The 15,022-nt window shown below is 44.6% G+C and overlaps 1 protein-coding gene across 1 annotated transcript in view; it reads left to right on the plus strand.

Moving 5' to 3' along the window:
- CWF19L2 (CWF19 like cell cycle control factor 2) overlaps positions 1-15,022 on the plus strand; it is a 2,067,169-nt gene that overhangs the window by 409,237 nt on the left and 1,642,910 nt on the right. The gene's annotated exons all lie outside the window — the stretch shown is intronic.

The following is a 15,022-nucleotide window of genomic DNA, read 5'->3' on the forward strand; positions in this document are numbered from 1 at the left end:
CTGTTTAGGCCACAGGCTCTGGGGGTGTTGGGGCTCCCAGAACTCTGCAGGTACTTGTGGGCAGCACAGGTTGCACCCATGTTATAATGGCCACTTGGAGAAAAAGAGAAGCAACCAAGACTCCCCTGGGTAGCCTTGGCCTTCTAGCAGTGAGATACAGAAGTAAAGGGGGTGAACTACTGGAAGCAACAAAGGCTGTGGTACTGGGACAAAGTACTGAGGGGCAGAAAGGTAAAAACGGGGGGTGGGGGTCCTCTTGCACGTGTCGCTCACAACCCAGACTTTACTGCAGGGATGCAGGCTGGCTTCTGGACACACTGGAAGGGGAGGGAGAACACCTTGGTACTGAGGGACCTCTATGAAACCGGGACACCCCTAACATTCAAGGGCTGCAAGGCTAGGTTTGACATAGTGGAGGGTGAGTGATTTCATTATATTCAGCTTCGACACTGGATCTCTAATACGAAGGTCCGTGAGGGAGCAACCAGGGACCCAGTAGGGTTGGAACTCACAATACAAGCGGGCCAGCCTGAAAAAGGAGTATCGAAACTGTATCAGTTGATGGGGGTGGCGGACCCAGAGGAATCCCTCTCTTACATGCAAAGGTGGAAGGCAGATGTGGGAAAGCCAGTAGACTGGGAGACCTGGAGTCGAATCTGGCACAGAACCGCCAAAAGTTCTAAATGTGTTTCAGTAAAAGAAACGGCATACAAACAGCCTGTGGTGGTACACGACGCCAGCACGTTTGCATTCCATAAACCCGCGGTACCCCATATTTTGCTGGAGAAATTGCGGACAACAGGGGGATCTAATCCACATGTGGTGGTCGTGTCCAATGGCTGAGACTTACTGGAAGGAGATCCTGAGCCATATCAAGGAGATAACTGGGGCGCAACTGCCTTGGGACCTTGGGGTGGTGCTACTGGGGGAGACAGTTAAAGGCTGCTACGTGAACTCGGGGGTCAAAGACAGCCTTATTACTCACATGCTGAGTGCAGCAAAGGTCACCTTGGCACAGGCATGGAAGAATGAGCAGCGGCCAGTGATAGCCATGTTATGGGGGAGGTTATGGGGAGTGATGGCCATGGAGAAAGTGATGACATTAGCCCACAGGTCCTATGCTAGGTATCTGAACACCTGGATGCCATTACATGAATTCACAGATGATAGGGAACAGATGTTCTTCAAGCCTAAATTACTCCACAAAGTTCCGATTATTTGAAAGTACGTGCCCTGCTCGGCAAAGGCGACCAAAGTCTGAGAACTTCTAAGTAAACTGAAGAAGAGAATACTCCACCCATATGTTTGAGATTATGTTGGGGGGTTAGAGGGAGCGTTGTAATAAATAAAACTCAGGAGCACTGGGACCTTAAAGACTGGAGTGAACAAAAGGGGAGGACAAGGGCAAGACTACTGTTTATTATTCTCAATGCACGCAAGCCTGTAATTTCTGCTCCTGAATAACTAAATAAAGTTGGTAAAAAAAAAATGCATGGAAAGGAAATCATATTTCCTGTCGTAGAGTACGGAATTGAAATTCAGGGAGCAGGAGATGGAATTGGTGCCTGCATACTTCCTCTGACCAGGAGTTACTTCTTTTGAGCACAGAACTATTAAAGTTTCATAAATAAGTTCTCAAGAGTTGTGCATTTAATGAATGTGCACGAGAAGATTAAACAAAATGCAGAGATTGAAAAAATGGGAGACACGTCACAATGGCCATGAAGAAATGCCTGGAAGATGGCAGTTTTATTTTTGGTCACTTCGGCAGGCACCCACAAAATCAAATGCCATAAACCTATTTTTCTATTGATCTGTTGATTCCTCTTTCTGTCTTGCTACTGCCACCCACTTTACCACTATCTCACTTTACCGCTATATCCATAACTCCTTCACCAACTCTGTTTCTGTTACTGCATCAATCTTTGTTGCATGTCTCTTTAGTGTCACTTCTTTTTCTGTAATTGGCACTTCACTCACTTTTTCTTTCTGCTGCTGCAGAATGAGGAGCAAATAAATATTGTGCCAAAAGTCTAGCTTCCGTATGCGATGCAAATTATACTTTGTCTATTATGTTAGCATTATGCTTTATATTCTACATGTTTCCTAGTACACTTTCCATACACATCCACAGACACACAAAATTAACGTTAAATATGTACATTTTTGTGCCACCAGTTGGCCTGTGCAGCCAAATGTAGCTCCTGGTAGCAAGCTAACTAGGCATTTCCAAGCTATACCCTGGGGGGGGGGGGGTAATATGTCCCAGCAGTTTGGAAACCTGCGGTCATTGTCACTGCTCTATGCTACCTCCTTAGCCAGAGTTTATACTAATAGTAACATATGCTCCCCATTATGATTATTTAGAAATATGTGACAGGTGAGACCTCTTTCTCCCATTCTATTTGTGCTTGCAGTTGACGACTAGTTTGTACATAAGAGAAAATCATGCTGAATGAGGTGTGATGAATCCTGCTGAGTCATCACTGGACCCCAGCCTAAAATCTGCTCCCATGCGGCCAGGGGAGTCATCCCTACCTGATCCTGACCTTGGAGGTGGCATCCTTAGGGAGAATCAAATGGGAGGGGTGGCTGTCGGGGTAAAGTGGTGACTCCCTTAGGAAGGAGGCATTTTTCCTCTTTCTGTGAAGGTGTAGACCCTATGATCCCTAAATTCAGGATGGAATGCTGTCACTGCATAAATCCTCCCCCCAGCTACAGTCCCAACAAAAGTATTTGAGAAACCACCTAACCAGAATATGTTTTCCACCTTAGGAACCTATGGGTCACATATAATGCCCCTTGACTTTAATGGTTCTGTCTTGGATAAACGTGTTAATACTAAGGTCACTGCATATACCATTCATAGAACATCTCCTTTCTCTAATGGCTTTCAGTTCAAAAAACAATCGAAGCAAAATGGCATTGAATACTCTAAATCCATTTTGGACTTCAAGACTCAAAAGGCCAATGGCATTGAGAAGAAGAGGAGGACCAAAGCCGAATGATGATTACTAATGCTGCAAAGGAGATAGTGCGGTCTAGTTGATAAAATCTCAAAGAAGCAGGACCTTTAAATCTAGAAATCACCCGCAAGTGAAAATAGCTGGCAGAACCACGGAAGCAGGTGAAGCAAAAGTGGAAGCGGCCACCAAAGCCAACACTGGGAGAGGAGCCATAAGGTGGTGCAGCAGTTATGAAGTGGAACCGAGTTGAACGCCATCAGGGGGAGAAGCCCAGCTGGAAGGGAGAGCTATCCCTGAGCCGAAGAGAACTGCACTGTTGTGCTGGAGCACCAGGAGATCCAATGAAGACCAAGGAGCTCCTGGGAAGTGCTGGGTGGACAAAGACAGCTGCAACAGAGCTGTCAAAGGCATTGTCGGACCCCGAAAGGTTTCACATTGTCAGAGTCCAACCCGCACAGCAGCATCCAGAAACTGCACGGAGACTCCAAAAGAAACTGGTGAGTTGGTCTAAAGGAAAAGGAAGAGGTAACTCCAGGGCGCTCCATGGAGAACAGTTACAATTAAAAGACCATTTTGAATACCGATTAAGCAGAAGAGAGCGGCAAAGGGTGCGTTTCTTCTTACCTGGGATATCAGTTTGGGGAAACCTGTAACCCACATTACCACCAGCTAAGAGACTATAAAAATTGGCAAACATTATACAATCCTCCCCATAAGAGGAACCGGAGTAGAAAAGTAGAACAAGTATTGCCACATACAAAAGGAAACATTGACTGTTGCTTTGAAGTACAAGTTAATCCTGGCAGGAGAGTAAACCAGGAAAGGAATGGTTGTTTTTGCCAAAGGAAAGATTGTGGTTTTCGATAGTTGTGGAAAGAAAGTCCACACTTTATCATCTTGACAAACTTGTTTAACATGAGACCTTTGCTGTCCTGACAAAAGTATTCCACAGAAAGGATAAGTGTTACATCTCGCTCTAAAATAATCCTTTTCATCTTGGGAAGAGTGCTTTGGGAAAGAGACAGTTGCTTTGAGTTTTCTTTGAACAAGTGGTTTTGTGAAAGATAATTTTTTTAACAATGCAAAGATGTGTTAGATGGAAAAGGCATTTGCCACTGGACTGACTAACACTGTTGGAACAGAACTCTTTCACAAGTCTTCCTGAATTGATTCAGGAATCCTACCCTGGTCACAAGGATTGCTTTGTGAGAACTATGTTTTTGAACATTTACTCACATTTGTTGAACTCAAATCAGAGAAATGTACCTTTTGCATTTTGGTTGTGAGGGTCCGATACGTTTGTACACAAGGTAATTGTTCCTTTAATTTTTGTTTGCTATGTAGAAACATTCTCGTTAGGGTAGGGAGAGGTAGGCGTTCATCCCATCCCCATATAACGTTAATAAACATGGCAAACATTGATGAAACTACAGCTTTGTGTCCGTCTCTCATTTCTGACACCTCACAGAGGTCTGACCTTTTATTATCACCATGTTCTGTTATCGTTGTATGCAGATGATCATATACTTTGTGAGAAGCCCTCACCATCATAACCATTCAATGGCTGATAAAGTGTAAGAATTCTGCTGGTTCTTAGTTTTATTTAACTGAAACTGGAACAAATTAGAGTTTCTCTCTTTGACGGGCCCAACCTCTCAGTGTGTTGAAATTATAGAATTTAAGTGGTGCCAAGAACACATCTGATAGTCGGGCATAGATATTTTATTACCTAAATGCCTATAACTTTGTTAATAGCCCAATATTTTTAAAACCCCTGCCCCCCTCCTTGGTTTCATGATTGAAATCTGTGCTTTCACCTTTGGCATTCAGTGGAAAACGGATCTGACAATGCGATTAATTTAATACTGTATTACACGTCGCCCTGCCAGAGACTGTGTAAAATGTTTTCGATCCATTCCCTAGATATCTGTTTCTAGATAAACTAAAGGGCTTTTCATTGACTTTTGATCTTGGCATAGTTAATGAATAAGCACATTTGGGCTGGTTGGGATGGAATATTTAAATGAGAAAGGTATATTTAGCTCACTCCCCAAGTTCCAGGAACTGTCTGTTTCCACATTCTCATGTTATTGTAGTACAGGCTCCAAGACAAAATGACTGATAAATTTTGCTGACTGAGAGTTCCCTCATAAATTGTATTACCCGACCAAGTTCTATCTCCTCAAATTATAAACTGATCATAGGATTGAGAAATAATGGGTCTTTGGCCACTAAGCATTGATTGGAAATATCTTTTGTGCTATGCTTTGATGTGGGAGAAAGTGTGTTTCATACTAAGTGTCTATCCCTTTTTTATTTTTACTAACTTGCTTTAATGCCGGATTTTGGTATGGAACCTGTGCTGCTTGGCCCTGTCTTGTTTCCAAGACTGGCACATTGCCCCTTAGCTGTCCTCCCCGCACCATAATCTACACACACAGCATTAAATAGTTTACATTTCTGCATCAGACATATTACATGCCTTTAAAAATGCACACATCTGACTCTTCTGCATCAGGAGCCATGCCCTAAATGTAAAGATAATGGCACTTTTGTAGATTTTGTCCTGATCTTGCCGAAGTAAGCAGATGTTTTGGTGAGCAGTGATTGATGAATTGTTGACTATAATAAGCACTGACTTAAAATTATATGTCAGGCGTGCTGGGTTTGCCCCCTTCCCTTTGGTTGATCCATCAGTAGGGTTGTTAATTTAGCACTGCCTTTAGCATGCAAGCACATAACTTCACTGCGTGAGCCCGATACCACCCTCGCTATCTGCATAGTTTAAAGAATTAAAAGGGCAAACATTCTGAGTACACTTAAAGAGAGGTATACCATCCTGTATCTTGCCCTAAAGCCATCCGGGCATGCTTTTGCAGTTTGGCGTAGACCCGCTAGTGTCCCAAATAAACATTCATAAATATTTATTGCATTGCACTGTGTACTATAGAATAGCTACATCAAAAAGCATGTAATCCAACATACTTTTTTATGCATTGATGTATTCTCACCACCAATTGCTGTTGCATACCTACTCCTAGTATATTATATTTTGATGTTCGGTGCTGTTTTGGTACATTGTTTAATACGATTCCTGTGCCTTCAATTTCAGAGGTGAATAGGGAAGAGTTGGACGATATAGTTAAGGTGAAAGAAGGTTGAGAGTTAATTCTGGCGATGCATAGTGTGACATTGGCTGGACCGGATGGGTTCTGTGCATAATTATTTAAGGAATATTATTCAGTGTTAGCTCAAGTTTTCACTGATCTGTTCAATGGAGGCATCACAATGGGGATACACTGCAAGGGTTAATGCAGGAGGCGACAATGACTCTCATCCCTATACCTAGGAGGGAGGCCAATGTATCAGGCATTTACAGACCCATGTGTCAAGATTAAGGGAAGCTATTCCACAAATCTTGATGTAGCTTTGGGTGTTAACCATATTACTAGCAATATTACAAACCTCTCAGACTCTGGTCTGTTGAAAAATAGCTAAGCCCCCTGACCCCTCCCCCAGATCAGTAATCTACAGGGATGCAGACAAAGCCTATTGTTATGTTGCTGGGTGTACTTGTGCTACACCTTGGCAGGTCTTGAAAAATCTTTAAAATTCTGCCAAGTCAATAACTTAGTTCATGTACTTGGCCTAAGAGAGATGCACTTGACCTATGAACTTGATGACAACATATTTTTGTAGTGACAAAAACATGGCGATGCATGAACAAACATTAACAGAAATGGTAATATTCTGTTTCAATATTCTCCCACTTCCAAAATGTTGGAATTAAATTTCTTATAAATTGCAGAGAGCACAAGATCCCACATGTGAAGTGGCATTGGGCTTTGCAAAAAGGACTTCTAGTAAATGTGTGTGACCGACTTGGAATTTTCCTTAGCTTGCCAGTTCAAGATTGGGTTACAATGAGACTCAAAGTTAGGATTTGAATTAGGGTTGGTATTAGTGATCCCATACACAATGGACCATCGGTTACAGCCCAGGATAATGGTCGAGTGAGTGTGAATTAGTGTTTGGGCCCAAAATGGTGCAGGCTGCTACCTGAAAGAAAATGAGTGGTAAAATTACATGTATTCATATAGGCAATCCTTTGTACTCTGCAATGCATCGATCACACCTGCCTCCCCACTCTCTAATGAACTGTGTCACATTGCCTAGCAGAGGTATCAGAAGATGTGAATAAGTGGCAACAAGTTGTGGCTTACTCATGATTCAATATGCATTGGTGAAAATGAGGGGGGCAATTCATGAATATAAATGACCCAGTCATTGGTCATCTCTGCACTTACAGTACTAGAAGGGCAATAATGTATACATCTATTTTGAGGCTCAAAAATGCGGAATTGGCCGGCCTTCCCAGGGGATGGGACAGGGAGTATTGTGGTCCCAACTTCTTCACTTGTATGTCCTGTCAGGAATGCACAGAAATTAGCCCACGTGACTGGTTCCTCGCTCCTCACAACAAATCCGTAGCAGTAGGTCTGGTGTCGCTCTCAGCCTCACACAGGGTCTGGCCTAGACTGCTGCTGGCGGCTGCGTCCAGCAATCCCACAGGGACACATTCATTCTCACCATCCAGGCCCCATGTGGAGTTTTTGCTTCACCTAATACTGAGCCCCCCATTAAAAAGGGCTTTAAACTACTAATTTTCAGACATGTTCATTTTTCAAAGCCCTCATAATAAATCTCTTCCTGAGCTATGGCTTCCAGTGCTTGCCATACTGTTGTGTTTAAGCTTATAAAGTCGTTGATGGAGAATTGGACTAATTATCAATACCTTGAAAGACACTATTGCAAAATCTTATTTCTTGCAGTTCTGGATCACGTTGCCAAAAACATCATCCAGCTAGCTCTAGTGTGGACCCGGGGAGTCTGATATGATATACTGACTAGTGTAATGTAAGATCTTGATTGCATCACACCAGTTCTAGTCCACATGGTGACTTTTTTAGCTAACCCTTCCAGGTTTCAGACTACTGATACCCACTGAACATTCACCTCAGACTGTTTTTGCTAACAAGCATGAAGGGCAGACTGGAAGAGATTGGGTTACACTTAATTGGATTTTACCAAGTGCACTGCTGTCACTTAAAGGGCAGCCTCCGAACATAAAATTAATGCATATAAACATTTCCGAAGGAACACTCAAATACAGGGTTGAGTACAATGAAAGTGATACTAGAAGCCTTCTAAAAAGTACTCAACAAGGCCCATGTTTGAGTACATTTTTCGCATCCTGTTTGGGTTTGGTGAAAGATTTAGGAGGGCTATACTATACTTCAGTCTTAAATCCAAAATGCTGATAAACAGGACGTTGTAGTTTTATTTTGGAGAAGGGCACATGTCTGGGCTCTTCACTTGTCCCCTCTTCCTGGCTCTAGAGACTGGCTGCAGCAGTTTGGCCTTTTAGCAGTCAGTGTCTTTATTTTTCTTTTCTTATATTTCTTTGCATGATCTTTGTTCACTTCAATTCATTAAGCACTCTCTAGTCTAGACAAATTCAGATGTCTTTTTAGACATCTTCATCTACCGTCAAGCACCCATAGACCCCAGTGGTCAATTTCTCCAAATATAAAATTTCCTTTTGGGAGACCAGGCAAAACTTCGATAAGTGAGATCAATTACAACGCTCTTATTGCACAGTTTGACACACCAATTTAAAAGCACCTTTCCGGCCCTCAGGAAAGACATTGCAAGAACTTTCATTACCAGAACTTGGCTAAGGGTGACATTTTATGGTGTAAGCATAACCTTCTCTGTTGGGCTGTGGACACTACATAATTAATTGGAACACTAGTATGGTCGTCATTGAGTCTCCTTAACATGGTCTCCTTCAGCCCTTCTAATCAAGAGAACCTAAGTTCTGTCTAAGGCTCTGATATTCCTATTAGACAAAGCGTCTCTCTTAGCCAGCTTATATACATTTCAAAAGGATCCTGTCCTTGGAGGTCTTTGCAGAGGGCAGGGTTTTTTGTGGAGCGCTCTGAACCTGCAATACTACAGGCATGCAGTCCCTCAAAGGGGCAACGCTTTTGAATGGATTGTATCCTCCCACATATTCCTCATTTTATGATATCTTTGTTTCCAGCTTCTGCTGTTTCAGAAAATGATTTCTCTCTGCAGAGGGCGCTGTGCGTCGAGGCGGTCGACTCGATGTCCCTCGAGGGCTTCCATCTCGGCTGACGTCAATGTCGAGTACATATACCATGTGCAGCGCCTGTTGGCTTCAGTTCCGTTTTTTCCACAAATGCGATTGCTTCGAGAATTATGGCGCGCTTCAGTTTACTTTGAAAATGTATTGAAAATGGCCTTGTCTTCAGCTCTGAATACTCAGGCTTCATAAAGTGCCGTGCCAAAATGTCCATCACGGACCTGCATATGTGTATCTGGTGCCTGGGCGTCGAGCATGTAACAGACGACTGTCAATGACAGGTAGGGCTTTGAAAGAGTGCAAAGCTAAACAGTCGGTGGGTACGGTTGTCCCCAAATCACCATCCACTCCATCTAAATTTGTGCCATCCCACTAGTCGAGAGATTCCTCTCCTCACAAAAAAAGATGTCAAAAATCGTCCCACTCGAGCAGACACTCCTCGTTTCCATCGGAAAAAAAAAAAATTGAAGAAAAGGCACAGATCACCTTCTTACTCATCTTCCTCGGAAAGGAGCGTAGTGTGCCTGGCTAAATCCTCCTCCAAAGAGAAGTGGGAGCTCTTTAGGAAGAAAATGTGCTAAATCTTCGAGGATCATTCCCTGTCCTCCTCAAAGCATAAGAAAAGTGGCTATGCTACAGTCGATTACAAGCATGAGGCCACGGCAAAACCCTGTGCACCCTCAAGCCCGGGTAATGAGCCTAAGACTACTCAAATCTTCGAGTACTCGACCCAAAAAATCGTTTGAGTCAAGGGTCAAGACCCTCGAAGCACAAGACCAAAGTCACGCCATCGACACGATACAAAAAACATTGACGCCGACTGTACATTCCAATGTTACTCCCGGGAAACCAGCTTTTGTCCACACTCTCTCTGCCTGGTCACCAACTGCCGACACCAGTAAACTTTTGACATCCCCTATCGCTAATTGTACTCCCGCGGTATGCTTCTCAAATGCATGTATCCACTTAATTGCCCCCCCCCCGATAGCGGGGGCAAGGACTTTAAAAAATTGGCTTTGTCCATCTGAGCCCAGGGTATGTAATGTGGCCTCCCACCTCACCTATGTATCGATGGGATTTGTAGTTTGCTCTTTGTCATTTTGCCTGTACTCACCTTTAATCCTTTCCTTCCTAATGTGGCCATCCTTCCCATTCTGTTCCTTAGTCTCCACGTCCGCGCCTCTTTCATGGTTCTTCCCAGGGGTTTCTCATCTACCCTTCTTGATCTCCCACCTGCCGCCACACCCAACCTTCCACTTACTTGTTCTTCATCCTCGATATCACACCACAGCTCTTCCATCCCCCCAGTGGCCATTCCCTCCTCACCTGTGTTTTCTTCCAGTTCTTGTGGTCCCAGTTCTATTATTCGAGTTGGTTCTTCCTGATTTCTAAATAGTATTTCTCCCTTCTTCCACCCTTCTTCAGAGGACCTATCGAGCGTCTGTGCCCTAGGTGTTTGTTCTGTTCTTGCAACGCTTGTTCCACTCTGTTCACATATATCTCTTATTCTAGATAACTCATCTCTGGCCATCGAGAGCCTAGAGTCTAGATCTTCTGTTAGCTTTTCACTGTCTACTGCTGGGGTACTTAGCTGCCCACGCTGTCTGAGGCACTCATATGGTGGCGGCGCATTTGGCCGCGGGGTAGCTGTGGGGGCAGTGGTGGGCACATATGTGGGATCGCTATACCCTTCTGCTGGCACTGGTTTGTTTAGGAGGGGGTACAATCGTGTTACTTCTGTTGACCCTTCCTTCCCCGGAATTCCGTTTTCATTCTCATGTGCCGCTAAGGCAGTGTTAGTGGTGGTGAGCTGATCGGGCGCTATGTCTTTCTTTTTAAGTGGAGGCACCTCTTCAAACGGCCTCCAAAGATCTAGTATCTCCCTCCTATTATGAAACTGCTTTCCCTTGTATTTTATAAATATGCACGTGGCTACCATATCCAAAACCCTCTTATCAAATGATCCCCTTTGTGGCCATACTTGGGGTAATTCTTGTCCTTTTAATTCCGTGACCCCCTGGTCATGGTATTTGTTTATAGGTTCTGCATAACCAGGTAGATTTTTCCAAATGTTGGCCAGGGGTGTTTCCGCCCCTATACTGTATTTTCGTTCCTCACCTTCCTGTGTTGCTCGTAACTCTCACTGTGACTCGTGTACGTGTGTATCTTATCTCTAACAGTTCGTGTTTTTTTTTCTTTTTTTTTTTTTCTTGAAACTTGTGCACAATATTACTATCTTAAAACCTCACCGGGTCACACTTACAATTACCATAACACAGAACTGTTTAGCATCACTAATTTTACATCATTTCTTGTACAATATAATCCTCTTAAACTCCACGCGCATAGCATATGCTTCATGAAACCGACATTTAACAAATTTTTAACATACATCACAACAATTATTCCCCCTTTTCATGCCCTGGACTTCTCTCTTTGACAAGGCCTTCTTATCCTCGCCCAATATTTCTCCCCCCCACCCCCCCCCCTAAGAATTATGGCACGTTTTCTAGTATCAAAGTACCCAGAATAAAGAAGAAGAAAAAAGCAGTTTCTAATGTATACACCGTGTCTCCCTATTCTCAGACACCTTTATTTTATCCTCCACTGTTCAACTTATTCCCATTACTAGTCAAGATAGCACTATGCAGCGCCGCCTTATACCCCCTTGCAGAGCTAAGTTCCCGTCTTTATCTTCACTTATTTCACCTTTTTATCCTAATGGCCATATGCAGAGAAAAGAAGATGGCAATAATAGTTGAAAGTGCCCATTAACTGACCTCGTATAATCTGGCTCCCTCCCCTCTTCTTTTATGATCACTCGCACTTAATACTCATGTGCCTGTCTTGATTCGAGATTCTCCGGACTGGGTCTGTCCAGGCGGCGATGCCTCAAACTCAATAGCCGCCCCCGGCGAGCAGTACTAAGGGTTTTTTTTGGAACGGGACCCGTACCCTTTGGCCTACTGCGTGCGCACGTCTAAGAGTACCAGTTGCTGCAGGCCGGCAGCTCTCTTGAGCGGGCGCACCGTGCGTCTCCACTGCCGCCCGTGATTTCTCGTGCCAGAGGGGACGATAAAAGAATCTATCAAGCCTTCGGGGTCACCACTGAAAGCAAGCGTCCCCAAAAGGCAGTACCCTCCCCACAATGAGAGGCAATAAGGGCACACCCCAGGAGGGAATGAGACCAAGACCAAGTGCGGGTGATGTAAAAGGGGTTTTTATATAATCAAAATAGGGCATGCAAAGGACTCTGCAAGCTCAGAGCGCTCTGTCTGACAATAGCAAAGACAGTCATATTTATTACAAAACCACGTCATAAATCCTGTAAGCTATAGGGGGCACATCGTCTTGGGGATCGGGTGGCGTCGGCTAAGCTATAGGTTGAACAATGATGAGCCGCTCCAGGATTGGTGGACATCCGCGTGGTGCCAACGTGGGGTGGATGGGTCAGCTGGGCTCGTCGGGTGGAGCTGCCAGGCCAGGCGCGGTCTTTGTCGATGATTGGTGACTGCGCTAACACGTTGCCCTTGTGGCCACACACACACACACACACACACACACAAACCCTCATTCCTTAAACAACTCTTGCTGTCCTGCAAACCCTACAATATGTTATTCTAGGAATATTTAGGAGACGGGAGAGACAATATGCAATGTGAAACTTTACCAATACATCATTACACGATTACTTTTGACCTATTGACCAGGTGTCATAAGTCTGGGGGTCTTGTCAGAGGGCACGAGGTGAGCTGCCTTGTCGTTCTGTTCTGTTAGATGTGGTGAGGAATTACTTTATGATATGTTAGTACAGGGTTGGATATCCATCGCCAAGGCCCATTAACTTGGGGTGAACTGGAGCACTACTGTATCAGCGAGGGCACACCTTTGGCCCCTCAAGGCGGTGGGGTTTGGGACCATGTTGTAAATTCATTTGGCCGACTGTGGCGGCCTCGGACATGGGGGAGGTGAATACTTGAAGCAGGTCCAGCAGAATGAGGGGAGGTGAGGCTGTGCTGGTCAAGCACCAGCAAGCCCTGGCGGGCCTTGGCGGGAGGAGGGGGAGATGGCCTTGTGGCTCTGTGCAATTCTCAGTGCCTGGGCTGCACAATATATCATACGAGGAACAGTTAGTAAAGTTAGTAGCATTAGGATGATTGCAAAATTTTTACTGTTTATAAATTAGTTTACTTCTTCATATATAATTGAGGGTCTAGCAGTGGCACAAGCATTACATAACATTAGTTGAACACATACTGGTAATTCGTAAACCGACAAATGAATAACAACGTGAGGTAGCAGTAGGTTGGGTTGTGTACTGAGGAACATAGGAGCAATACGTTCATATATAATTGTGCATTTGCATTCTCGGTTATAACAAATTAAATGTGTTTCACTGTATTATATACAAATATTCTTAGTGATGCTTTTCCGCCTTACTTTGTACATTAGCAGCAGTCATTAGTTAGCAATGGGTGGGCTCCATCAGGCCCTTTCATTAAGTCTTCAAGGCACATGATATCTTGCAGTGGGCGGGGGTCATCCTTGCTTTATTAACGTTATGAGCTTTGCCCCTTTCCAACACCCGTGTTATAATTTACAAAGCACCCTGCGAATCGTTTGGCTTTGGTATGTGGTTAACACTTCATCTGGGAGATGTGGGCAGGGGTCCATACAGGAAGGTTATTGACACCATATATTTCAAATGTTAGAGGTTAGAGCCGGGTCGAGGCCTCTTCGATTGGGATTTTTCTTGTTATTTTCCAGACTCAAGCCACAAGTCAGGTCACTGCCGGGACAGTGATGTACTGCGGAAGGTAAATGATAGTTTTTGTTCTGATACTTGTTCGTGTCTGGTTGCTCGTGAGAACGGGCCTTTAGCGGATCTGCCATGAGATGGAGGCACGGGGGATGTGCATGGCTCCTTGTGAGCGGTGGGCAGAGGCACAGCTACAGCTTTCGCGTGCAGGCTTTTTTCGCTTGGGGTTTAGTCTGCCCATCTAAAATGGAGTCTTGGTGCTTTCAAAATGGTGTCCATGGTACGTTACAGTACTGGTCACGTGTGTCGATCAGCAGCCATCCTGCTCCTGGGCCCAGGTGCATGGAGGCCGCTGATGAGCCACGATCCTCACGTAGGTGGGGAATATGGGGGAGGGGGTGTTACAGGCCTGTTCTCCCATACATTTCCCTCCTTTCGTTACTTAAGTAACGAATACTGTAACTCACCGAACCTCTGACGTTCTTTCCCATTGGCAATTGCTTCGTCGCGTGCCGATGTGCCCTTTGTTGGCATCCAGGCTCTAGATACCCCCCAGAGGCTGTCCCCCCTTCTAGCATACTCATCTGGTGTGCAGGTCATATATATACATCCCCCCATCTCCTTCCAAGTCCACCCATACCTCTGTATACCATTCCCGTTCTTGGGCTCCTTTATTGTGGTATGATATAACCTATCTACTATGTCCCCATCGTAGTATAATGGCACCATTCTATATTTGGGCTCTGGGTCCTCACCTGTTTATACTTGTGCTTCTTGTATGATCTGTGCCACTCCTCTAGTGTTGCCCTTTGTCACCATCATCATTGCGCCATTTGGCACTGCATTTGCACAGCATCGAAGACCCAACTGGCACACGCAAAACATTAGGAGTAAAAACACCACGATGGGCATCAGCATTTTGACCGTCAGCCCCAGCCAGGATGGTACCCAAGAAAAAAGGTTGTCGAACCACGTGCTGGCGGCTGCTCCACCTTTGTTCTTCATTTGTTCCCCCAGGTTGTGCACCGCTGAGATAACATGTGATAACGTTCCATTGTCTGCATCTTCAGAGGGTACAAATGTGCAACGCGCGCTCCCAATTTCGGCAACCACCTTCACCCATAGCCG

This window comes from Ambystoma mexicanum, chromosome 7q (assembly GCF_040938575.1).
Source record: "Ambystoma mexicanum isolate Mex_15411 chromosome 7q, UKY_AmexF1_1, whole genome shotgun sequence".
Taxonomy (NCBI): Eukaryota; Metazoa; Chordata; class Amphibia; order Caudata; family Ambystomatidae; genus Ambystoma; species Ambystoma mexicanum.